This window comes from Anopheles coustani, chromosome 3 (genome assembly GCF_943734705.1).
Source record: "Anopheles coustani chromosome 3, idAnoCousDA_361_x.2, whole genome shotgun sequence".
Lineage (NCBI taxonomy): Eukaryota > Metazoa > Arthropoda > Insecta > Diptera > Culicidae > Anopheles > Anopheles coustani.
The window spans coordinates 71,141,989-71,167,478 of NC_071288.1; positions in this window are offsets into that span (position 1 = coordinate 71,141,989).

A 25,490-nucleotide genomic window follows, 5' to 3' on the forward strand; every position below is an offset into this window, starting at 1 on the left:
TTGATGGATCGTAAAACGATCGTAAAGAAGAACACCCCAGCGGGGAGGCTGCGCATAAACCGAAGCATGGGAATTTTCGACGATCCTTTACGTTTTTTTTGTGGATAAACCTTTTTTGGATGCACTAACGGTTTTGATTAACGTTTCTAATTATCTCCATCGGTGCGCTCAAAACATCGCCTCGGGTTCGAAAGCTTATCCGATGAAAGATCTGCACGATCTGCGGATAAAATGATAATCGCAAGCGCGCACCAATCAACGAAGCTCCACGCCGCATTATGAGATATTAATTATCAGCCTCAAGCCGGGGGCTGGATGATATGAAAAATGGGCAATATCTGGCAGGATGCAGGAAATCGTGATGCCGGGTGTTTTCTTATCCACACTGCGCTTTATTGCCCGCGACTCCGTTTACAATGCGCTGTCAGCCGCAATGTGAGAATCCTTCCTACCGAACGCAGCGGGCGGTTCGAGTTGAATTGATAATGAGAAACCACCGGTGTTTTTATTAAATATTTATTACTATTTGACTCGGAGGCAAAAAGATTGCTGTTTAACATAACACACACAGGATCGCGATTTAACGACAGGATCGCGTTGCTTCGCCAAAAGTTCGCGTGCGAAATCGTTTCGCTTAGAACTCTTTGTAACTCTCCAGTGTCTGGCTTTCATTTTCCCATATGACTCATTTTTCTGTAACGGTTTCTGTGAGCCCTTTTCAGACACATCGTCTGCCTCGAATACGTTCATTTTATCGCCGGAAATTGATTTCTGCCCGGTTAACGCTCCGTTAATGGTGTCTGGGAAGGATGATTGACGCGTCGGTACAACCGGCATATGTTCTGCTTAGTCGCGAACCACGCGACAGAAAGCTGCTTGGGCAACGGGAAGAGTAATCCATCCCTTTGCAGACGGCGATGGGGTAGATGCACGAAGATGAATCACAGTTCCGATGTGCATGTGAGCGGCGGTCCGGCTGTTAAATCCTTTCATGGCTCGGAATCAATCGATTCGATCCCAGCAGCTTTTGTCACGTTCACGTTGAGCGGTTTGTTTCCTGGGTGGGAGGGCACCAGTAAAGCGATTATCGCACCACAAAATCCGTCCCAAAATGCGTCTTTGACCTCATCGGGCCCTAAATCCTCCGATGGCCCCTCCTCGAAGGTGGCGACCATGCCCTTCCCCGGCGGCACAATAGGACTTAGTGGGCTTTGAATGAGCTCTTCTTCCCGATCTCGGTGGGTTTTCCCGGCTTTGTCGCGTTACGCCTTCGCTTCTTCCCTTCACCTTCCTGGAGTGACAGGAACAGTTGTTCCGGTTTCCTTTCTACAAGACACCACCTCTACTCTTCAACCCCCTCGCTGGGTTGGATTATTGGAACCGCCTTTTTCCACGACAGACGGTATTGGCGATTAGCGCGAGCGGTTTATTTTTACTTTTGTCTGTGAACGTTATGAGTGTTGATGGTCTGGACGGCGAGGGAAGCATTTAATGGGCTATTTAGTGGAGGGTTGGCAGCAAAATAGAGCTGCGAGCCACAACGAGATGCTTTGTTCGGAAAAAGCACAACAGAACGATTGATCTTTGGCTCGTCTGGCTCTTGTTAAAACTGAGGTAGATAACCCTCTGGTGCTGATGGAGGATAATTTTATGGTTGGAACGAAAGTCTTTTGACATGTGTTTTCATGTTAGAGACATGGGTTTGTATTAGTGTTGGACTTAATGAATCTTTTGGCGATATTCATTCATTTGAATCTTTCACCTAAGATTCATTCCGATGGATTAATTAATCTTTAGGGATTCGAATCTTCAAACGTTAATGAATCTTTCGAAACCCTGAATGAATCTTCATGAATCTTTCATCTATCTGCCACGAATCTCTACGATTCTTTCATTGGCGTGGATCATGCGACCGAAAAAAAGGGGTCCCTCTTCCCATTTTTGGTCAACACTTTTCAACACTTGATGTAGTTTTATTTCTAAATGAATTGTAGAATCTAAAATTTTGAGTTTGAATATTTGTATGTAAAATTAAACCTTGAAAAACAAAGTGAAACAAAAAGGAAAATAAAATAGACAATTAACCATGTAACACCCGTAGTATCAGTTAAAAATACCGACAATTATAATAAACAATAGGGCCCATCGAAATGTCAAAAATATGAAAACTAAACCAGAGCTAAGAAAAGGAATCTAGCAAAGGGTCTGCCAAACGTCAGTTTAAAAGTTTAGAGAAAGAAAGAACTGCGAAAAGCGCACTAACGAATGATGGAAAAAGGCAATCTTACACAAAAAGAACTAATAAAAGAGAACAGGTTGACGAGGCATCGGAAAAGTGGGCAGACAAACGGCGTCGAGAAGGGCCACAACACCCCGTACCGAGGGCAATTGATGCTGCAGCGCCTACTACTATGTGTGTGCGCGGTGTTAAAAAGAATTAAGTTATTTTGGTCCGCTTTTAAAAAGCGAGGAAAATAACACCCATAAACGTTCCGGGGTTTTTTCCTTCTGATCATTATTATTTTCGTTCTGCCCATCCTCTTGTGTCGGCGGGCACGTTCGGCCGATTCTACCCTCTTGTGCGCTTGGGAGTGTGCGCTTTTCCACTCTGCGCCCTGAGCTTTCCCATCCCAGGTTGGGCTTCTCCTTGCGTCAACTCGCAAAGACTTTGGACACGTTCGGTGCGCTGTTCCTTCTTCAGTTCTTCCGTCAAGAGGAATGCAACACTCTCGACAGAGAATCGGTGTTGCATCGTTCCGCGGGTGAAGAGAATGATTCGCCCGGATGATTGAGGTGTGCATTGTTGCGATTGTGTTGTGGCGAGACTCCGGTGGTGGCATCCGGATTCGTTGGTTATTTGGTGAAGTGTTTCTCTTTTGTTCGGTTCGAGGAGTTCGCTCGAGGAGCCAACAAACAGACTGGCACAAAACCCGGGAGCATAGCCGGTGTAGGAATGCGCCAAGACAACAGGGATCTCGTGCGTGCGGGATTTGTTTTATTTGGTTTTCTCCGTACGTAATGTGCGTGTGTTAATCTTTTGCGCCTCGTCGGTGATTCTTGGCGCGCTTTTTTTGCGGCCCCTTCCGTGACCGAAAACGCGCTGGTTTTTCCCGGGCTTTCGTCCCGTGGGCCACACACGTACGTAGCACCAGCAGCCGGTAGACGCATTTAATTTCCATCATAAGGCCACGACATGCCACGTTCGGATGGTTTATTTTCTTTTCTTTCCACGCGGTGCATTTATTGCAACACGCAACAACATAACACGCGTGCACTGTCACTGTTCCTTTCTCGCTCGCACTCAATTTTCTTTCGAAGGTTCTTTCGAGAGGTCCTCCGTGGTGGTCTTCTTCCCACGGCAGGCCCCCACCTCCCCCCCAGTTCGCCCCAGTCCACTTCATCCTGTCGCGTTGATTGGTTTTTCGGGTAATTTAGGTCGAAATAGGTACCATTCTTTGATGACTTCCTTAATTTTTGTGTTCTCCTCTCCCGCGGGGGGTTAGACTGACGTCTTTCCAAACCCTCGTTCCCTCGTTCCTGCCCGAGGATGACTTCATTTTAATTTGCGTTTATTTTGAAGTGCATGTTAAACTATTCCCTTTGTGTTTTTTTTTTTGTTGCCTCCTGCTTTCAACCTGTCGACGTCGTGTGCGTCCGACTGGCTGGTTTTCGAGCACACTTGAAACGCGGTTGCGTGTCCTGGACAACACAGCGAGAACTTGCGAGAAAAAGAAAGCTGTAATAGCGATGGTGATTTTCCCGTTTGACGCCTTTATTCCAGCTAATAATTTCACAAACATTAGACCCTATCCGGTGATCCCTTCGGAAGGGACCACTTAGCTGGGTGTTTGGAAATATGAGGAAGGAAATTGACTCTAAGCGCGTCGGTACGTGACCGAGTCGAATCGGCAGCCCTTGGAATGCTCGTCGATCGACAATCGTTTTTTGGTACGTGCTTCTTCAATTCCTGCTTGAGATTATCCAGTTTCGATTCGGTTGCACTCAAGTTGAGGGTGCACTATAATCTCGACAAAAGCTTAAACAATGAAGCTCTAACGTGGAGCTGGATCAAAAATCGAGGTAGATAGAGAGGGAGGGTTAGAGAAAGAGAAAGAAATTCAGGGATGAATTGATTTTTACGACCCCGTGGCGCCAAATGCATCGAAGTACGAAACCAATCATAAGCCGAACTGATCGGAAAAATTGATAAAAGGTGTTCAATCGCAGCCGAATGGAGAGACGACAGTGGCCTTTCGTCGTCTGTAACAGCCTTCGTTCGGACTCTGCTCTCTCTGCGATGCGGTTTCTTCGTGCTTTTCTGGGTTTCCCGCCGGGACCGATCGCACCGAGCTTTTTTTCCCACGACGAGTTCTTGAATGATACTCTATCGCTGATCCATTTATCATACGTCGACCTTTTACGCGTACTGCCATTAGGTTGTTGAGCCACAATATTTATTCCAATTTTATGGCTGTTCTGTTGCACAAGAAGCGTTCGGTTTTGGGGATTCTGGCTGTTCAGGGTCGCTGTGAGTGGCAATACATTATATTTAGCTGATATCCTGCGATATCTACCCCGAACTGCCTAGTGTCACACGAATTATGCATGCATATGTGATTCATATTTTGTTACCATCTCGGGTTCATAATTCCTTTGCTGGCACCTGAAGTAGCTGGATCCGGAGTTTCGGATTGAAATTTCCAAGATTGGAGAGATTAGGCTACAAAAACGCATAACGCATAAAGCAATCATAACGAGTAGCTTTTCATAACGCGATCCTCTGTTATTTTCACCAACAGCGTTATCACACAATCAAAAAAGTTAAAGAAGATGCACGCGTCTAAGAAAACTTATTTAACATAAAAATTATTAAAAGTGTTCCCAGGATCACATACAGAAATGAAGCATTTTCCCACGTCTATCGATGTCGAACGATATAGTTTTGTGTGTTTTGCAAAACACCTTCCTACAAACGTTTGCATAATCAACTAAAAGATGGCCTAACCAAACCAAATTTTCCCACGTTTATTAATGGCTACAGTAACAAAACTTTTATTCGGCATTTGCATATAACTTTCGGTTGCATAGCCGAATTGTTTTTTGTTCGCCTACAGCCGACGAATGTTGGATGGCAATCCGGATGATGGTTGAGTGTGTTTGTTTGTTTTTTGGCATTAAGTTGTTTTGTTTTTTCTTTATTTATGGATATCCAAGATCCGTATTTTGCAAGTCTCTTACCTTCTTAATTACCGCGTGGCTTTACGACCACGCTAAACGCACGGCGCGCCGCAATGCTAAAAGCCTTATTGCAACCTATTACCCGCGCGAGGAAATCGTCTGTTTGCAAAGGTGCTAATGAGCTTTTTAGCAGGCGATGATGTTTGATTAGGAAGCCTTTTGAGAGAGAGAGGTATTTAGGCATGATAAACACGACCCTCGCGTTCAAGGTCTCCAGCCGTGGGTATCGTGTACTCGAAAAATGAATCCCGAATCGGGATCATGCTTTTGGTACCTAAATTGAGCATGTAGTTGAACACTTAAGCTGTTAACTCCGACTCCTTCATGTCGGATGCAGACGTTGTTTTTGTCCTGATAAAGTACATTGGTTACGTGGTTTTCTAATGGAACAGTTATTCACATGAAAATTAATTACTTAGGAGGAAAGTATAAAGCTACATCTTTGTGCCGTTACTTGGCTGTAACTTGAGTTAAATGTAATTCGTTTCATAAAAACACATTTATGAGGATTGCTAGAGCTATTCTGTAGGCTATTGTATAAGTTTTTGTGATCTTCAGTAGTCGTGATAGCCTGCAACTCAACTCGACTCCACCCCGCACATTCCGGGCTTTGAAACCCCAGCGGCTCAGGGTCAAGAGTAATTTCCCAATTGATCGTTTTCTTAGCCACCGCCCATCGAATTCCCCAATGGCACAATGTGCACGACCCACAAGGAAACTGGTTTGGTTTCACTTACCCGTTTTTATGTCTTCATCAAGTCCCACAAGTCTCCCCGGCAGGAATCGCCTGGCGATTGCCTCCTCGGTCCTCGGAGACTTGCGCCGCACCACTAATATCCATTTCATTGCCGGTGACACCCCGAAAAAATGCTTCATTTAGCACACCCCGTATCCGTTCGCCCTTGCTTTCCTTCGGGTGTGCATTCTTGGAAGGGTACGGTATCGCATGACATCGCACATTCGCGTAATTGCGTGCTGCAGAAAAACCTTCCGCGTCGCTACCAGCAGCGCAGGGTATCAATGAAAGATTTTGATGTTTCCATCAACGCCAATTAGCTTAAGCTAATACTTTTGCGTCCGTCCCCTGGTACCTCTTCATCTCCACTCGAGTTTTGGCACAACAATGGGGGGGTTGTTTCCTTTTTTCCCCCCTCTTCTCTCGATCCTTATGGCACGGCTTTCTTACCCTTCTTGATGTCGCGTTTGTCATCGGTTCTTTTATGCTGTCACGACCGATGCCTTATCCCGTCCGTTTCATGCTTCATTCATCTCTTGTTAAACAGTTGTCGGTGTGTGTGTGTGTGTGTGTGCGTTGGTGCTTCTGTTCTGTCCGTCTCAATCCGGTAGTCGTCGCACCCCACGGTCGCGCTAATGTATGTTTTGGCATTTGCGTCTGTTCAAATTAATTAATCGAGGCTTCGGCGGAAGAAAGACGCTGCTGCCACTTCTTGACAGCAGCGGCTCGGTTTGCCGCCAAGGTTGGCCGGGCCCGGTGGGTGGTACGTACGTGCTTTGAATTGTAAATTTCATTTATTTTCGGTTGCCCGTTTTCGTGGAAAGAGGGTGCCTTAGGGTGGAATTCGAGGCGGCGAGGTCCAAGGGTTTTGCTTCTGGTGTTGAATTCTGCATTTGTCATGCCACCAAGTAGTAGCGGGTGAGCGGTAAGAAGATGTGTACCTTACGACGTTCCACTGTGGGAAGAGCCGGTCGTTGTTGTTCCTCTCCAAATCCTCTTCTTACCTACTCCTCTAGTTTGGTACATGGGAAGATGAGCCCCGTTTGGAAGCGTCGGATAACATCGATTCCTCCATCAAAGGTGTCGCTACCGAAAAATGTAAGCCATACCAAAACAAAACCCGAAAAAGGCCTCCCCCCACCTCCCGAAGAAGTTTTTGCGTCAATTGCGGCCCATCATTGTCGATCCCGTAGGTCAGGGGCACCTTCAAGACACTTTCCAGCCGCGGGCGGTAAACATTGGGAACGTGATGAAGGTGGACGTGGGAGTGTCGACTGTAAATATTTTACATCTGTCAACTGGCGCATTCGTTAACTCGCCGCTGTCGTCCAACTTCTTTTTCTTTTTTGTTGCTTCGGTTGCGTAAAACAGGAGTAGATAAGCTCGAGAGGATTTGCACAAACAGATTGGGCGGACAAGAGACGAACCACTTGAAACACCGATTCCTTCTCTGTTTCTGCAAGAAACTATCTCTACATCCAACGCGGAGTACGGAAACTGGAGGCGGAAGCAAATTCCTTGCGTCTTCCATTTTCCATTTCCCAAATTCCTGAAGGTGTCGCTGACGCCGAATGACGTCTTCTGACAAGCTGAAGCTTGTCATTTGTTTCGCCATGTATCTGTGGCCGTTTTAGGTTCTTGTTTTGCTTTGTCTTTCCCAGTAAACGCTTTGTGACAAGTGATCGCCCAAGCTCGGAATGTTTGCTTTTGGGAGTTTTTGCTCCCATCTCGTGGTATGCGATCTGTCGATCGGCAAAGCCAGGGGAAGAATCTCCAACGGTATGAAATCATCTGGCATCTCACCATCTCGCCGAGGGAGGTCATCAATATATCAATTCTGGACATTCCAGCGAAACATTCTTCCCTGGGACGGGCGCGTTCTCGGCGGCGTTTCGGCGGAAAGTTCGATTCCGATTGACGTCTTCTGGGCTGACCATCTTGGGAGGGAACTGCTGGCGATGTCCGTTTCTTTTTTTCTTTTCCACCCTCTGCAATCGTCGGCAGGCTTTGCGACGCGAATCCCGCACGACGTCAGCTGCCACAATATTTTCGGTGGAAGATAAATAATGATCACGATCGATAGTAAATCTTGTACACGGATCGGCGGGCGTCCGGATGACGCGGCCTGTCAATTAGCGTGACGTGGTCGAGGCCGGAGCTTCGGCCCATAAGAGGTGTACACCGCAACAATGTGTGGTACGTGGAGAGGGTTTGCGTGGTCAGCTTTCTTCTTCCTCAGCCGAACACTACTCTGGAGATGGGTGGTCGTCAGGGAATCATATCCTCCGACCAGCTGCCCTTCGTGGCCTGATGGCTTTCTGGGTGCATAGGTATCCTTGAGGTAGTTTACCAACGCTCAAAGCTGGCGAAAGCTGCACGCGCAACATAGGAAACGCAATTGTCTATCATCGCTTATTTCTTAGATGAAGCCTATGCCGTACCAGTCCATTTCAATGGAGGAGTCGTAACAATTTCTCGCACCATTTCTCCGCCTGTTGTTCCATCCTCATGCGTTTGATTTAAAACATTTCCTTTCTTCGGCTTTCTTCGGGACACACAATCATTGTATATGCGATCGTCGTTGTCGTCGTTGTCGTTGTTGTTGGTCAGGATGACTTTTACGAGCGGACGAATGTTTTTTCCCTCCTTTATTTCTCTCCCGCAGAGAGGTGAACGCAGGGGCGGGCGTTAGGGCGTGCGCTGGGCCGTGTCCATGTTAGGCAATTCTTCGTCCAGGTGCAGGTGAAGGGCGACACGTCCCGTTGGCGTTAGCTTTGTCACCAGCCGGCCCGAAATGTATTCCAAAAGCCTCCCCGGGGACCCGGGAAATCAATCGTGTTGTGTGAGACTTTGGAAGAACCGGAGTGCGCTTCGCCTGATAGTGGCGATGGGAGACATGGCCGATGTCAGAACAATAACGATTTTCGAGTTCCAACGCCGCCGATCGCTGCCGTCTTTACGATTTTGGTGACACACAGCACGCCACTCTGGGTTCTGGGACAGTTTTTATAATTTGTTGTAGTCCGGGAGGCAAAGAACAGTTAAACTGGAAAGTAATCTACCGACAAAACCCAATCGTGCCCACTCACACCGGTGGTGGACAAACGGTGGAACCTGAACCGAGATCAGCAGGAGACAATTTGTGTTCTGCCCGTGTCCAGTGTTCTACCAATTACGTACGCCAGAGCCGGGAGTCGCCGCAGTCTGCATTCCCAAGATGGTGCGATCGAACGATGGATGGATCGATGGATGATCAGTGCGTTGCATATGCATTCCTGATGTTGTTTTCCCCTCTTCAGACGTATAAGCACCACCTGCCACATCGCCAGCCCTCGGAAAAGGCTCCGAGGTCTGAGGTCTTCCTGGACCCGGAGACCCGGGAGGATGGGGACCTGGACCGTTGGAAATACCTGGCATGTGTTGGTGCTTGTATCGAGGCAACATGCATACGGCTTTTGTCGGGAGAAAGTTGTCAACCCACACGACGAGGGAAGGAGACGGGCGGATTCCAAAGAAGATCAATGCCGGAAGATTTTCGGGTTTTTTTTTTCGGGTAACAAATTTCTCCATGCCTGCGCGTCCATGCACGTCCTCACAGAGGGCGTTTGGTTTTGGGGAAAAAAAATACCGAAAATCAATGTTGTGTGGGCGCACACAATACCACAGCACAGGGCGACAATCGGGAACACGCCGTTCACGGACCGGAACGTCCGGAAGGTGTCACAAAAAGGGCCGAAGAACGGAGAAAGGCAAGCTGCAGCCGGTTCGGTGATGAAGAGAAGTGAAAGGGAATCGCGTAGATGTGTGGGCACATTGTTGCCGCACTCTGGAGTTCCTTCTGGCTGCATTTGCACAGACCTTCGCCCGGGGCCGGTCGAAAAGGTACCGAGATTGAGCGGAAAATAAAAGCGCTACACACGGAATAGAAATGCACTCTCTGGATATCCGTTTGCTTCAAGGCTACCGGGGTGTGTCGGTAAGGCAGAAGATAACACTCCGTCGGTGCACTCGCTCCCGAGAGATATAGGAGGAGTCGGTCGGGGTATCGGGGTCGGGTTTGGGCTGGAACAGCCGGACACCCAGGGCCCCGCGGCAAATGTCAAAGAAGATGTCAGCGTCATCGTCGGTCGGAGAGGAGGGATCGGTTCCTCTTCTCATGCCTTTTTGCGGAGATTAATGTTCGATGATAAATTGATGGCAAATTGACTCTCGAATGGTACAGCGTTTGTTGTGGTGGTACCGTGGACAAACCGTACGCGCGCACGTACGTCTCTCCCTCCTTCTCCGCCGGCGTAACACTAATCCGACGTGCCGAAGGCTATCCACCATCCGAGCCGAGCACGGGAAGGGAAAAGGCGAGGAAGAGAAGGGCCCGGAATTGTGTAAATGGATTAAGATGCCGACAGGCTGCAGAGTAGGCGGCTGGCGCTGCAAAGTATAAGGGCAGCTCGCACTATCTACGGTGCAAGTGCTGCTGTCAGGATTTATGTTTAAACATCGAGATTACCAGCGTTCGCCAGTGGGTTTTTTGCGCTTGAAAGCATTCACGAGAACGTGCTGCGATGCGGTAAGCAGAGTCTCAGGAGTCTAGACATTGGCAGGTCAGCTTTGTGATTGACCATCCGGAAGGCAGATCGTGGAATTCCACTTGATAGAGAAGCCGAGAGATGATAAATCAGTGGCGCTCTACTGTTTCCATTACTTGGGATCAACACGGGTGCTGTTGTCAATTTCTGTAATTGGGAAGGGTATTTGATTCAATTACAACTGGGACCGTAATATCTTCTGAAGGGATATGCTAAATTGAAAGCCTCATTCGATTCTGAGTGCTTAGACACTAAGAACTTTACTGTTTTAACCACTTGCCAGTTACTGCAGGGGCGTCGACTCATATAATTTCGGCGATCCTCCAACTCTTTCAATAAAAGGTCATCAAGATCTTAAAAGGATTCCAATGTTTATGTTCTTCTGGTCTTCCTTAGCTGAGCAATGGACAGTTGTCTTCGTTTTCAACAAATTCTTGTCTATAAGCTTTAAATCACTCATCGATCACTACGATGTATCTGGCGCTTGCTAAATAAATGGGACCAATCTGTCTTCATCAGACTTGTAGTTGACCTTATTTTGAAGACATTTTTCTGGATGCATTCAGAAAGTCAAGATTACACTTGCTATTCCTCTTCGGACTTATACCCGCCAGTTATATGAAAGCTGGCCATACAGTTGCTTACGGTTCGACCTTGAAGAGCATCCCTGGAGCGTGCACTGTCTGTAGACGACAGGATACTGGTAGGGCCGAAATGCGTTCCACCTCGGGAAACCCTGGAAGACGCTCACACGCACATTCCATTAATGCCCTTAATGAGCTCAACAGTAGGAAACCGGTTGGTGGCATTATTTCCCCCATGTTCTGATGCAGACAGTGGCTTCCTGCCGTAGAGTTGAGTTCCAAAAAAGGAAGATGAATCGATGTCCTTTGTCGGGCAATAGACGTTGCGAGGAAAAGAGAGCAAAAGGCCGGTGTATTGTCTGACCAGGTCCGCATTTGTCGGCTTATCAGTGTGCTGTAAAATTCCACGAAAATCCCGATGGGAAAAGAACAAAAGCGCTACGTCTCTTCATTAAACGCGGCGGGCCATTAACACATACTTTTCTCTAGCTTTTAGACACCCCTTGCAAACGGTGTAGGTAAAAGTCCCAGTGTCAGCGTATCCTTTTCCATCCCCTAAAAACGCCGGAATATGCCGGCTCGGCAACAACGACACACATCCGTCGCCGGAAGCAGAACCGACCGGGCAGATTTCACTTTCAAGGCCGACCACCATCATATCAGGATGGTGCGCAGCTGGCGTTTGGCGTTTGTTTGTGCGAGTGGGGGATGATGATGACGACAATTGTATTGCAATTAGCACCGCCATGGAACGATGCATTGTATTATTTATCGGACCGGGGCACGGTTTGCCCCGATCGCATTCCATCGAAATTAAGCCAAAAAGTTCGGGCCCGAGAGGGCCAAACGCCAATCGATGACTATCTATTTGTTTAAACCCATTAGTCCCGCTGTTTCTCTCCACACCCCGTGCCCTTCGCCGTTGCTCGAACCCGGACTTCCCGGACGGTCGGAGGGGTTTCGTTACGTAATTCCTTTCCGGGAGATTTATGTCCGCTCCTTTCATTATCGATTATTCTCTTCCCGGGCCGCCGCCCTCCGATCGATTCTGATTGTTAGGGTGATTAGGAAAACATATGTTCGGTCACGGTCGCCATCAATAATGGTCATACGGTCAGAGCCGGGAAAAACGTCCCATTTCATCCCATACAATTAAGGGGCATTCCTTAGGGTTCCCTTTTGCCGAAGAGGAATTTATTAAATTATTAAAACATTTTCAAATATTTTCATCCATAAATTTATTAAAATCGCCGAGGTGGTTTTCTGGAGCATCTTTATTCGGGTTGGAAAATTTCGTATTATTGCCTTGCCTAATCCCGAATCGTAGTCATCGAGAGCTTGTTGAGCTCGCTATGTTTTCCGTTAGGAAAAAGGTTGCGCAACCGGGGCACGTGGTTTTGGGAATGGGGGTGGAGGGAAATTTGACACAGAACGCTGACGTAAAAACGAAAATCGACCAATGCAAATTGAATTTTGAACGTCGAAAACGACAGAAAAAGCAACGGCTTCCTGTAGACCGTCGGGGTGGGTATAGGGGGTGTGTGGGTGCCAATTTCCTTTCCCCGTGCTTTCCCAATTGACGTTTGCGTTGTTTTTTTTTTCAAAGTCTCCCCGACACAGGGTTTGTTTGTTTTTCGACTCGTTTTGGTCGTTTCCCTCTTCTCCACATGGCCAGCCACTGCCAGCCGGAAATTACGTTTCCCGGATTCCGGGAAATGGGAAAAAGTGTCCGAATAACGGTACAGAACGCTTTTACGTGAACGTCTGGTTGTTGGACGGTGTGTTTGTTGTCGAGATTACATGTCGGACGTGAGGTGCGGAGAAGGATGTTCATTGCTCAAACAGGAGACAACTGCGCGTTCCCCAGGGAGCGTCCAATTATTTTGCCGCCCATTTGACAAAAAGTGACAGACCGATGGTCCTCCTAGCGTTTGCACGTTATTTGGTGATGGGACGAGCTTTCGAAAGGTTTATTCATGGATTCCCTTTCCGTCTTTCGAGAAGGCGATGTTACGATGTCCAGCGAAAGCACTAAAATATTAATTAAGCATTATTCTCCGCGTCGAGGACGAATAAAAACAGTTGCAAAACAAATCGCGACATCGCGTTCGCCGCTTCGCCAATAAGGACGTGCCGAGCAAATTGTGCAAGGTGAAAGTAAAATAAAATGGCGCACGATATGGCACGCGACGACGGACAATCGATTTGACATGTGGGCTGTTTCCAAGTGTCGTTTCGCTCGAAAAGGACGGCCGCCCATCTACTTTTTATTATGCAGTTCGTAAGATGGCTGCGAAACGGCTCGTGGAATTGAGTGTTTATTTTTATTTCGACGACTATTTAAGGAATATCAATTGGTCGTTTTTCATTTATCGATTAATTAAAAACGTTCATTTTTATATGGGTCCGCTTTGAGAAAGTAAATATTTTTAAAACCACGGTTTTCCTTTTTTTTATCTTGTGTTAATGTGCCTTGTTAAAGCTCAAGTTTCGATAAACGCAATTCTTTACTGATATTTAGTGTGAGTTTATTTTTATATGTTGATAAATTACTTAAATTACATTACTGTACTCTCTTAATTGAAAGTTTTTAATTATCTTTTTATCTATTTAATATTTGTGTTGCTTTTTGATATGTTGTTAAACGTATAATCTTCTGGTTGGACATTTTTAAGTGTCTCTTTAACTGGTCGTGTTTCATGTACAATGATACAATTGGCAAAAGATTTATCGAACATTCTGCAAAACGATCTCCTCGAAGTGTTCCGTCCATCGACCGATCGCTGTTTGGAATGTTGTGTGAGCGGGAATGTGCAAACTCAATTCACACAATTTCCTTCGCTTCAGCTGCCCGCGAATGGGAAAGGTGGCTACCGTTTTAGCAGAAATTGCAGGAATGTTCAATGTTCAGGCTGCCGTTGGTGGTCTTGTGTACGCGATTTTGGTTCGGTTTCATTGAAGAAAAATTGACACCACTTACCGACGCAATGTGATCCCCGCACGCCACAATATTAATGGGATGATGGGAAATTTACCACCGCGGGGAAGTTGTGCTGGGTCGGTTCGGAATATACTCAAATGACTTTCTACTCACCGTTGTCCGTTGCGAGGCGTTCATTTGTGGGTTGAGATTGTTGCATTCTGAAGTGAATCGAGATGGGTGAGCACCTGCCTCGTGGCGGTTTTATATGCAGGCTTGGAAGACAGAGAGCAAATGTCAAATCACGATCGATCACACCCATTCCTCCAAACCCATCCCAACAGGTGTGTGTGTGCGCGAATCGCCAAGAATCGAAGCTCGCGAATTGTCGTGGAATGGCTTCTCAAAACGTCGGAGTGGAAGTAGAAGAAAACAACAACAAAAATCGCCAACGGTAATGGTAACCCTCTAGAGACAAGAGTAGCACCTTCTCCCGGTTGTATGACACCTTCTGTATGTGGATTTTTTCCCCATTTGTTTTTCTTACTTTTGAGTGTATGATGCGATACTCAAGCCGGCTCACTTGGCCAACTTATGTCACACCACGTATCCTTCACGGCTGTTTTTTTCTTCATTCACGCCAAGTGTTCCCGCGTTTGGCCGTGGATTTTTAGCCCCGCCGCGGGCTTTTGTCCGCTTTTGTAGCAGTGCCGTTAAAGCGAATGCTGTGACGGATTGATAAGTAGCTGTGGAAAGTTAGCGTTTGCCTTCTTCAAGCTAAAAGATGATGTCAAAAAAGATTCAGGTATCAATGGTAGAATGTTGTTTAGAAAACTTAGTTTAGAAGTATTTTGTTTATATTCTCATTTGCATTGTTTAATTTCCATGGTCATTATAGTGATGATTTATTTTCTAATACTTTTCTTTTCTTTTTTAATTTTGATGATCCTTTTTCACACTCGTCCAGTGAAATTTTGTTTATGGTTGTATATATACTATTTTAGGATATCGTAACGCCTTAATCCATTTATTACTTAGGTTTCAGTACTTAGTACATCCATTAAATTCACTTTTTTTCAACCTTAGCTTTTCATTCCACTGATTAGTGGAAGGCGTTAGATTCCGTTAGCAATGTTGTTTAAAGCAGTCTCGCATTTTTACAGTGCACTTGTGCGTGCGTCCATCATTGACCACAAGTCAAAGCATGCATATGTGCGTGGCGATGTACCTACATCTCCATCCTACTAATGAGCGCGCGCGAGGTGGCTCGAGGTGCAGACCTCCTATTTAGCAATGTCTAAATTCAATCCCATCCACTTTAACGGAGATGGAAAAACAACCTCCACAAGAAACGGAGATTGGCGTAGCGAAAAATTCAATTTTGTTTCACTTTTTAACCACGGCAGTAAAGTGTGTTGAGTGATTGGAGCTCGCGCTCTTTGAATTCCGCGACCTCCGGGGTTGGCGTTGGTTGGTTCGCACTTTGCGGGGCCTTCGTCTCGCAAGGAGTGTGTGTCGATATGGTTAGGATTTTGTGTCTTATTTCCAAATGAGACACCGTTCGGTTTCGCATCCGTGACCGAATGGGAATGGGTGGCAACGGGTCGGACGGTAATAGTTAATTTCATTAAATAGACATAAAGCTAACGATGACGGGTGACTTTTTAACCACCCCAGTGGTGGTGAAGGTTTGGTCATTTGCATGATTTTTGTTTCCCTCCAATTCAAAACGTCCTTTGGAAAATCAACAAATTGATTGAATAATGATGGAACCGATACGAAATCGGCAGACATTGGCGTAAAGAAAATCCCAAGTGTCCTAGATTCTCGCATGACTCAGTCGTTGCGAGAATTGACCTGATTTGTTATTGTTTTTTTTTTTCATTTGCAATATGGCGAATGGATTCGTCTGCATAGTCGGTCACACCAACCCAGTTTGCAGCATGAAGACCCAACCACTTGCCACACGGCCATCAATGCACCCGCAGTTGCACATAGATCTTCACGGCGAACGTAAGGAGGGAAGGGTTGGTGGGGTCCCGGAAAGACGGGACAACGACTTCGGCCTTCGGTGAGAAGCGACGCCTAGACGGGGAAAACCACCCCGGATCACTGGGGAGAAACAATCTATGTTCATGTGTGTCCACCATTGTTTGTGTGACGATGTGTTTGTGTGTGGATGGGCTTCTTTTCTTCTCAAAAAGATCGACGCCTAGCGCAGCGCCGCTTGTGAAGGTATCAGAAAGCAATGAAACAAGTGAGGAAATATATTCGTAAAGGATTGAAAAGAAAGCCAGCCAGTGTTGTTTGCGTGGAGCTCAGCAAGGGGGGGGGGGGACTGGGAGCTGGGAGACAAATCTCGGCCCCGGCTGGCTGGGAAAGCAAGTGCGGCGGGAGAGAGAAAAAAACAACAACACGACAACAAATGCGGAAAACAAAGAAGAAATAGAAACGCCTCTCGGTAAAAGCAATTGCGGTCGCAGCATCGGCCAGCATCATAATAGACGGTTGAAGCAGCAACAACAGCAGCAAACTGCAGGAGGAATGTGAAATGTAAATAACACCATATCGCACACATCGGCTTCGTGGGGAGAAGAAGAAGGGGAAGGGCGGTACCCTGGGGGGGCGGCGGCAACCAGGCGAGGAGGGGGAAAGGCCAACGCGTTTTAGAAGGGTTGAATGGAAGGCGCAAGCTCGGATGACGTCCGCGTTCCTCACCGGCTCTCGTTCGACTCGTCTATTGAACACTTTGTGTTTCCTCTTCCTCCTCCTTCTCCCCCTCCTCGGTGACTCTCCCTGACACTCTCAAGATGTCCTGCCCGCTCCGGCTCATCGTCTTCGCCAGCCGTCTCGGTCAAGCATCATCTTTGCCTCAGCGTCGGCGAGCTTCTTCACTTGTTCTGCGGGTCGTGGCGGCTTTTTCGGCTTCATGTTACTGGTGGTTTGAAAAGTTACGGGAAAAGCATGCCCAAGCCGTTTTATAGCGGTGTGTGCAATGTTTCATTTGGTGTATTGAGCACTTGTTTGGAAATGAAGATGCATTATGCAAGCTTCAATATCTGACAAAAAGTGTTTCAATTAGAGCGATGCCTTATGAATCATTTGGGGAGATTCATTCAGATTGATTCATAAATCATCTCAAAACAATGATGAATCTTTGGAAATATTCATGGATCTTAATGAATCTTTAATTAATCTTACATGAATCTTCATGGTTCTTGTATGGACAAAAGGAACCTTCTCTTAACTTTTTTGTGATTTTGCTGGTTTCATGAATTCATCGTTCAGAGCTTCACGAATCTTTAATTCGCAGCAAATATTCATTCAGATTGATGAATCTGTATTTGAATTATACAACTTTAAGCTCAATACATAAAACGTACACTTCGTTTGATATTGTGATACCTCATGTGTATTTGATGTTTGTAACTCTAATAACTTCAGGCAATAAATAATACAAGTTTAACAAAAAGAGTTAACTTGATCTAGAATACAAAACTTAGAGGATATCAATTGTACTTCAAACGTTATAGAGAAAAACATATCTGAGCTCAGTGCAAATCTAAGAAACAAAAACTAATTTGTTAAGACCCAGATTAAAGGTTGAATCTTTCACCTGAAACCTATCAGTGTTTTTTTTACGACAAGAAGCTGCTTATCTTGTTTGGAAAACTAGTCAACGTTTTGTACTCCCAGTGTTAACAGGCCTAAGCCTGCATAAGCATGTTAAAGTCAATCGAGATAAAAAGGATAAGCCTCGTGTAAATTAGATAATCTCGTGTAAGCCATCTTCTGCGGAGATTACTTTTGGTGTACATACTTTTAAGACAGCATACGTCCGTTATCTTCTTGGTTGAGCTCTTCCACGAACGTTGAATAGTTCACGAACATCGGTGGTGAACTTTCGTTTACCTTTTCCCTGTCCTCACTCGCCGGAGCTACGAGCTGGGTGTTGGTCTGGCTGTGCTTCTTTTTGAACCCTCTACGTTAACCCTCCGGGAGAGTTCCACCGGTTCAATTAGGTGCAACCGCGACCTCATCATCTTCACCTCGGCCGCCGATCGGCAGCAACAACTTCGCACCCTTCAGAGACTCCACTCGAGCACAGGCGTTGATCGTGCGATGCCAGGCTCCGGTACTGGACTGTCCGTCCGACTCACCTATTAGCACTTTAACCTGAACGGTGCATGGGAGTGCGCACCACCGCCGAGCTCCTGGAAGGAGGTCTCCCGTAGGAAGCGTCAGCCTGACGTTGTGAGGCCACCTAGTTATGTTGAGCGCACTTCTTTTTCCGAGTCCCGGTCGGCTCTATTACTTCGCCTCGTTTGGAGTGTAGTTTGTTGTTGTTCCGAACTCCGTTTGCTTCTCTCCACTCTTGTTACCTTCGTCACTCCGATCCGTCTCTCGACCCTGCCCTCCGACGGTCGATGGTCCGATCTTTACCGTGCCTTGTACGTTTCACCTTCTTGTTGCCCATTCTTCTACCGTCCATTATTGGTGACCATCTTGAACCCATCACGGCTTGGCCTAGGATCTCTACCTTTTTCCGCCGCCCACCGTGGCGGAGTCCTTTTCGCCCTCCCCGGGTTCGTCGGTGTGATATGCACTTGTGTGTTGTTGTGTGCCGGGGCGGCTTGCTGTATACTGTTCCGTTTTGTTTTCCACCTTCTTGGCCTTTTTGTTTCTTTTAATTTTTCACCAATGTTTAGTTTCCCATTCCCATTTACGTTTTGCATCATTTCTCTTCAGCTCGTTTTGGTTTTTCGCAGGAAAAGTGAGATAAAGTTTTACGCCCGAGACGTGTCCGAGGGGTTTTTTTTCCCTTTGCCTTCTTCTCAGTTCAGTTAGCTGCGTGAGGTAGGTTGCGTCCTCAGGTGCGAGCGCGCTTCCGAAATGTCCTTGTCGTAAAGAAGGTAAATGGTAAACAACGGCAAAAAGGTTTGTTTGCTTCCTTGTTGCTCTTCGTTGCCTTGGAGCGAGCGAATAGTTCCATTTGGTTTGTAAGTTCAGTTTGTCTGTCCCCTTTTGTGCGATTTAGATGGTGGGCATACTAATGTTATGTGTGTGTGCTTTTTTTCTACCAGTCGAAGGCGTACATTTTTCATTTGTTTTTCTTCAAATGTTTTTTAATGGTATGTTTCATTCTTTTTTTCTCCAAATTCCTGTTTCCTCTTTCTCGCTTTATGTTCTTTCTCACTTTGTGTTGACTTTACATCAATCCCTCCAAATTACTTCGCCATTTGTGAGCTCTATTTTGTGTGTACCGTATTTTTTTACGTCGAGTGTGAATTTTTCGCCTGCCATGGATACCCTCGGCGGCGGCGGCGGGTGTGTGTCTTTGTGTGTGTATGTGTGGGGGTGTGTAAATACTCACATATTTGGCACTTGTTGTCCGACGAGCCAAGTGCTGTTCGTCGCCGCGGCAGACGCAATCCCTCCCGATGATGTACAGCGCGCCTTTGGAACGAAAGGAACTGCAATTTAGAGTTCGTCGCCTATACGCCGGGCGAACCTCGTTAGGGATCTTCCAAAGATAATATTTACCGACGGCAAATGAGCGCGACGGAATCGGCTGGCCTGTCCGCGGGGTGTAGGTGGTGTACAGGTTTTTGGGAATGTTTTGCGTTACGTTTTCGATTCGTTCCCGCGTGGAAGGAGAGACGGTTGGACCTGGATCACCTTTTGTTTTTTTTATTTCCTGGAAGGAGTGCAAAAATCCTTATACACCGGAGAAGGGGCATGAAGAGTCGGCCGACAAAACAAACATCAAATACGAGCCGGACGAGAATGGGTCTGGTGTGGGTGTTATCGGGCGGGTTACGATAGGGATATGCAATAAATTGTCCATCGATAAGAAGGTACGCAGAAGGAACTGCTAAAGAAAATCCTTCAACAACACGGACCACGAAAACGAACCTCAAATATAATGAATCTTTAATTAAGCAACGCGTTCGGTTTTACACCCAAAGCGTGGATGGCTCGTTAAAGCGAGCAATATTTAGGCACCTTCAGCTACATTGTTTCACGTTCCGTGGGTCATGTTGGATGTTCAAACCAGAGTTATGGTGAAATAACATACGCCCACCGGAAGAAATCACAAGAATCAAGAACTTTAAACTGTCCATTCTTCTTCAAACTGTGTCCATCTTCATGATTTGCCCCAAGAACATATTGTTCTCCTTCTTCTACTTCTGCTCGCCGATCGTATGTTGCCGGATTTATGTTGCACCGCCGATTGACACGATTTGTTAATGAATTCAAAAGTTGTTCCGACCATATGGGTGTCACTTTCCAAAACAACTTCTTTGCCTTCCACGACTTAAGGCAATAAAGGGGTTTAGAGTGCGGAAGAAACCGAAATAAAGCATGTAAAGTAAGGAGTGAAAAGTATGATTTTTATATCTCTATCTTAAACTGTCCTGTTCGGTTTCAATTTTCAGCCAATTTTAAATGGCCAATAATTTGGCCGGACTTACTGTGTCGTTGAGCATACCATGTTGAAGCCCAGGGACCAGGGAAAAGCAACCCAAAAACGGGGACGCAATCAATAAAAACGTCAGCTTGAGGCTAAGCCACCTTAAGTATCCCCAAATTTCCGGTCGCCGGCTCGAAATGAGTGTTTGCTGGCAATGCTTTGACACATCAACGCGTGTGAAGCTGTGAAAAAGGGCACACCTGGCCATACCGAAGGCTTATATAGTGGAGGATGGGAGGTTTCTTTCTGTTTTGATTCCACCAAGCCCACCATCGCCGCCAATCTGCGCCAGAGTTGTACCGTCGGTGAAGGAACTAAGAGTGCAGCGCTAAGCTGATAGGCTCCTTAACACACGCTAAACCGTCCGCCTAGCGCACCTCCTGAGCAATCTCCTGAGAGCCCTCGGAGTGCGGACTTCACGGCAGTTCCAATTTGAAGTCAAATCTTTTCATTCCTCCTTTGCAAAGCGCGACCTTCTTCCTCAGCGCGCTCAGGAGAGTCATCTCACGAAAAATGGTATTTCGTTTACGCCTCGATCGAAATATGAATTTTCCCATCCCCCGCCATCCCGCCGGTAGTACCATCTTCCGACATACTTTTTGGGCGAATGCGATCGCGGATTATTACGATTGAACGTACGCCCGGGCCGGGTATTAAATCTTCACACGTATTTCCCACCGTTTCGGAGGTAAAACGGAAATACCGCGTGGTGAGAAGGCTGAGAAGTATGGTGAAGCGACCGGTGAGGAGCCTTTAAAGGGCTCCGATTTGTAATATTCCCACTTCTCCCATTCCTTCCCTCCTCCCCGCGGGAAAATTCGTTGAGGCTCGCGTCAGTAGCGTGTCACGAGGTGCGAGGAAGATATTTGACTCCGAACTCCAGACGGTCCTCCACGATGAGGTTGGCGCATCGGTGGAAGGCAGGAGGGGGGGGCGTCCGGGTCGGATGTATTATTTCGCCTTCTCTGCCTTTTTATTATTAATCTCCGTGTACACCTTGTTTTTTTTTTCTTCACCTTAACACCATGTCTTGTAGCACCACGTCCCCCCGGTCCCGATTCCACGAGGCATTGTTGTGTGGTGAGCCTGCCAACCTGCCCCTTCTGATAACGATCTCGCTCCGTTGCTCGTGCCCGTACTTCCGCCCACGAGTTCCCACACTCCCACGGTGGTGTGCCGCACGCGAGGTTATGTTGTGAGGTTCCTTGTAAAAGAAAGAGAAGTAAAAAAAAGCCCATACTCCATACACCGTCGCAGTTGCCACCTTCACGCGGGTGAATGATGGGGATATACGGTGCACCTCGGCGTGCCTTTTTTTTAACAGTGACGAAGTTGCACCCCGGCGGACGGCAGTGGTTCTCCTTCGGGATGGACACGACACACTCCCGCCCGCGAGATCCAGGGCGCAGGGGGGGACGGGCATAGTGGCGTGGTGCAGGTGCCAATCATTGGGAATTGAAAATTAAAGAAACAATCTGTTGTAGTGGAAGCCCGAACGGGAGCGCGCGCGCGCGCGCACGATCTCAGGAGAGAGGCCCGGTGAGGTGAGGAATGGTGAGATCATGTTTTTCTCCCGGCAGGGGCTGAAAGGTAGACAGGATCGATCACATACACTGTCGGTAGGAATAATAATAATGGAGACCTGCATGATGATGATGCAAGTGGGCCCGGGTGGACCGACTCGGCGGAAAGAAGGGGGGCGAAGATCGGCCGGTACGGTTGCGTTCGGTTCCAGGTGAAACATTCCAGCTGGCTTCTCATTTGGGTAAGCAGACATTATCAGTCAAAAAGGGGAAGAAAAATGAACCGTACTCGCGACGCTGTGTAACGCCTGCACTGGAAAAAGGCACAAGCGGAGAAGAGAATGTTCGAAACGGCCCCTTTGCGAGCAGTTAGTCAAAGTGGATTTGGTACTTTGGAAAGCCAACACCGTTCGCCAGTATATCCTGGTTGCAGGCTTTCCGTTTGATATTTTGGTATCCTTGAGGATTAATTAAGTTCAATTGCCTGGCTTAAAAGCCCAAATGTTACGATAGCGGAGACTAATGTCCCCCTTCGGATCATCTGCGAGAGTGAAGATGAAAGGGCAAAAGTCCGATTAAAAATTAAGGAAACCCATAAACAACTATCACAAATTAACATTCAGGAGTGACGGTGAACTAAATGACTTACCATGTCTGGAAAAACTGATTTCAAGAATCACCAATTTATCTTGCTGAAAAGATCCTCATTGGTTACGCATGTGGGGCTACACCAACCGGTTGTAAGAAACGTAGCTGTTTGTTCGGATCTCTTTCTCGAAATTCGAATGGGAATATATTTTAAAACATTTTAAACTGATTTTACTTGGTGACTACTTTGGTGCTAACTCCTGTCCTAAAGACTTATCTCAAGTTGTTGCCTGAGGCAGTAACTCTAAATCTGCTTTGTTAACCTGTATTGAAACAGATATCCGGATGAAATAAATCTAAACTTACGGGTTTGAATCGTGTGACGTATGACTCAGCACATCGACGTTAATAGAAGGATATATAAATTAGGGTATCTGTCATTGAAATTCGAGAAGTGTAGATTCGAATCCGCAACCAAGAATCCTGCGTAAAATAGAGCGGAAGATAAGATAAAAAGTACTCATGGTCGTGGAAGACCACCTTACTAAAACCCCTTGTTTTTTAGCAGTAGTTAGCTAAAAGCTAGGTTAATTAAATTCTTGGTAAAGAGATCGATTTATGACATTTAGGAGAGTTTACTGCACTTTCTGATGTAATTCTGACGGTTAGCAAGAGTTTACCGAACTTCCAGGGCTTATTTCTAAAAATTCATAAACTAACACTCACTCTAAGAGATGCATTTCTTGATGTTCCCTCGACGGTTACCACGGTATATTGGGGTTTTAGCTGTAATATGCTCGTTGCGTATTGGAAGATCATCCCTGATAAGAGAGTCTCACATGCTCACCCGAACCCGAGAGACCATTAGCGGTAAATCGGTAGAGTCCAGACTTGCCCACGTTCATGGCAACATGGCTATTACCGTCTTCAACCTGTCGGCGTCGGTCTTCCAGCGAGTTCCTGGAGTCGGATCCTGGTACATGGGCCCCTGAGGCTTCCCGATCGCCGACGGTTCACTATGGCTTCATGGGTCTTCGTATGGGTAACGTATGATTAATTTCATCTTCCCCTCCCCCGGCCGCCCGTTCCATCTCGCCGTGGACCCCGAAAGGCATTCGTCGAGAGTGCAACTCCACTGGACGCCTGTGAAACTTGCAGGCTATAGGCATAGGCCTTCTCCTAGGTGGAAGTGGTGAAGGGAGCTGTCGCGCGGTGTGATATGCTGATGCCCCAATGGTTCGACGAAAGCACTGGCTCCGGCGTGCAGGGGACCTCTCGCTCGCACCGCCGGTGCGCCCGGTGACCCGAAAGTTCGAACGGTGGCGGAACGCGGCGTGGATATTGATCCAGGCGACGGAGGCGAGGCGGATCGGCTTGAGACCGGGTTTTCCGATGAGCGCGGAATGCGCGTGTTGTGCCTCGAGACCCGAGACACTTGTGAGGCGTTTTCGAGGCGGCGTTCTCCTCCGCTCCCGACCCCCTCTCCGGGCCCTTTCCCAACGAGTCTAGCTTTTTAGACGCGTATTACCGTTCTTTGCCTCGCGTTTCCTCTCCCTCCATTCCTTGGGTCGTCTGTTTGTTCTTCCACATTATTATGATGCATAGAGGGACTAGAGCTAGAAGTCAAAAAGTGGACATATACGGTTGACCACCTAGAAGCAGGAGGAGGATGAGACGAAGGGAGTATAGCCGGGTGGATGAAGGGCGCATAGACTTGCTCTTGCGTCCCGAACAGGTGATAATGAAATTACCACACAAACCTGTGCGCCCGCGGACACAGTCGTAGACCGGTGGTGATCATGCAGTTGGACAATGCACACACACACACACACGCACAGGTACGTCACAATCGATCGGGGTTGGTATTTTTAACCATTTTTTTTTTGTTTCGTCCCCACATTGGTACCGGGGGTAAGATATGGCGCAATGTCGATATATTCGGGGCGTCGTTTGGTCACACACATGCCCGATAAAGCCGACCAATATGCGACAGCCCACCCCTGGGGCTGCACATCCATCTGTTTCGGCTCCGGGCTTCGGGGTGAAGCTAGGAGTCTAGGAAATTCCTGAAATATCTATTGAAATGAAACGGTCATCTTTCATACGCGTCCCCCGAACCGAACAACTTACTCACTTATTTGCTTATTAGTGGCGGCCCCGAAAGAGTAAGAAGTGGCGGGCAAGGGAGCGGGGGGGAGAGATATGGAAGAGTGCATACGAAAATACGGTCCGGCAAGGAGCTCTGCCCAGATGCACACACAACACCACACACTTGCTGCTCCACCGCTCCGCGCGGGAACCCTTTCTACGGGCAATCCGAACCAAACGGACCGGTTTTATTGCTTTTCGTTGCACCCTGAACCCCCCTCCCGCGGACAGGCGTGCTCTCACCCCTTTCACTCCTACTTCCATTTATCACACCTGTCCTTTCCCACCGGCGGCCGTCGCCAGGAGTTCCTCCGCAAGAGCCTTCCGCCAGCTTCCGCCAGCTTCCGCCAGATTACCGTCTGGCTACTGCCGGTCGCCGGTTAGTACTAGGACTTTAGACGTTCTTGGTTTGTGCCTATCTCTGTCTTTCTCTCTCTCACGAAGTAGGTAGAACCCTTTTCTTCCGATATCTGGAACGCCGGTGCTAGTGGACTCGCTTAGAGGAGTTCGAGTGGGACTTGACTTGGAAAGTGCTGCAGCAGCTATTCAAGAACCCGCCTGGAACTCCCGGTCGGAAGGGTGATGGAGTGGAAGCTAACGGTTGGTAGATCACCGTCACCATCAATGCTTAAACGGCGATCGTGAAGTCGTTTGAGTGCGTTCTTGACCGGCCAGTTAATCGACTACCCGTG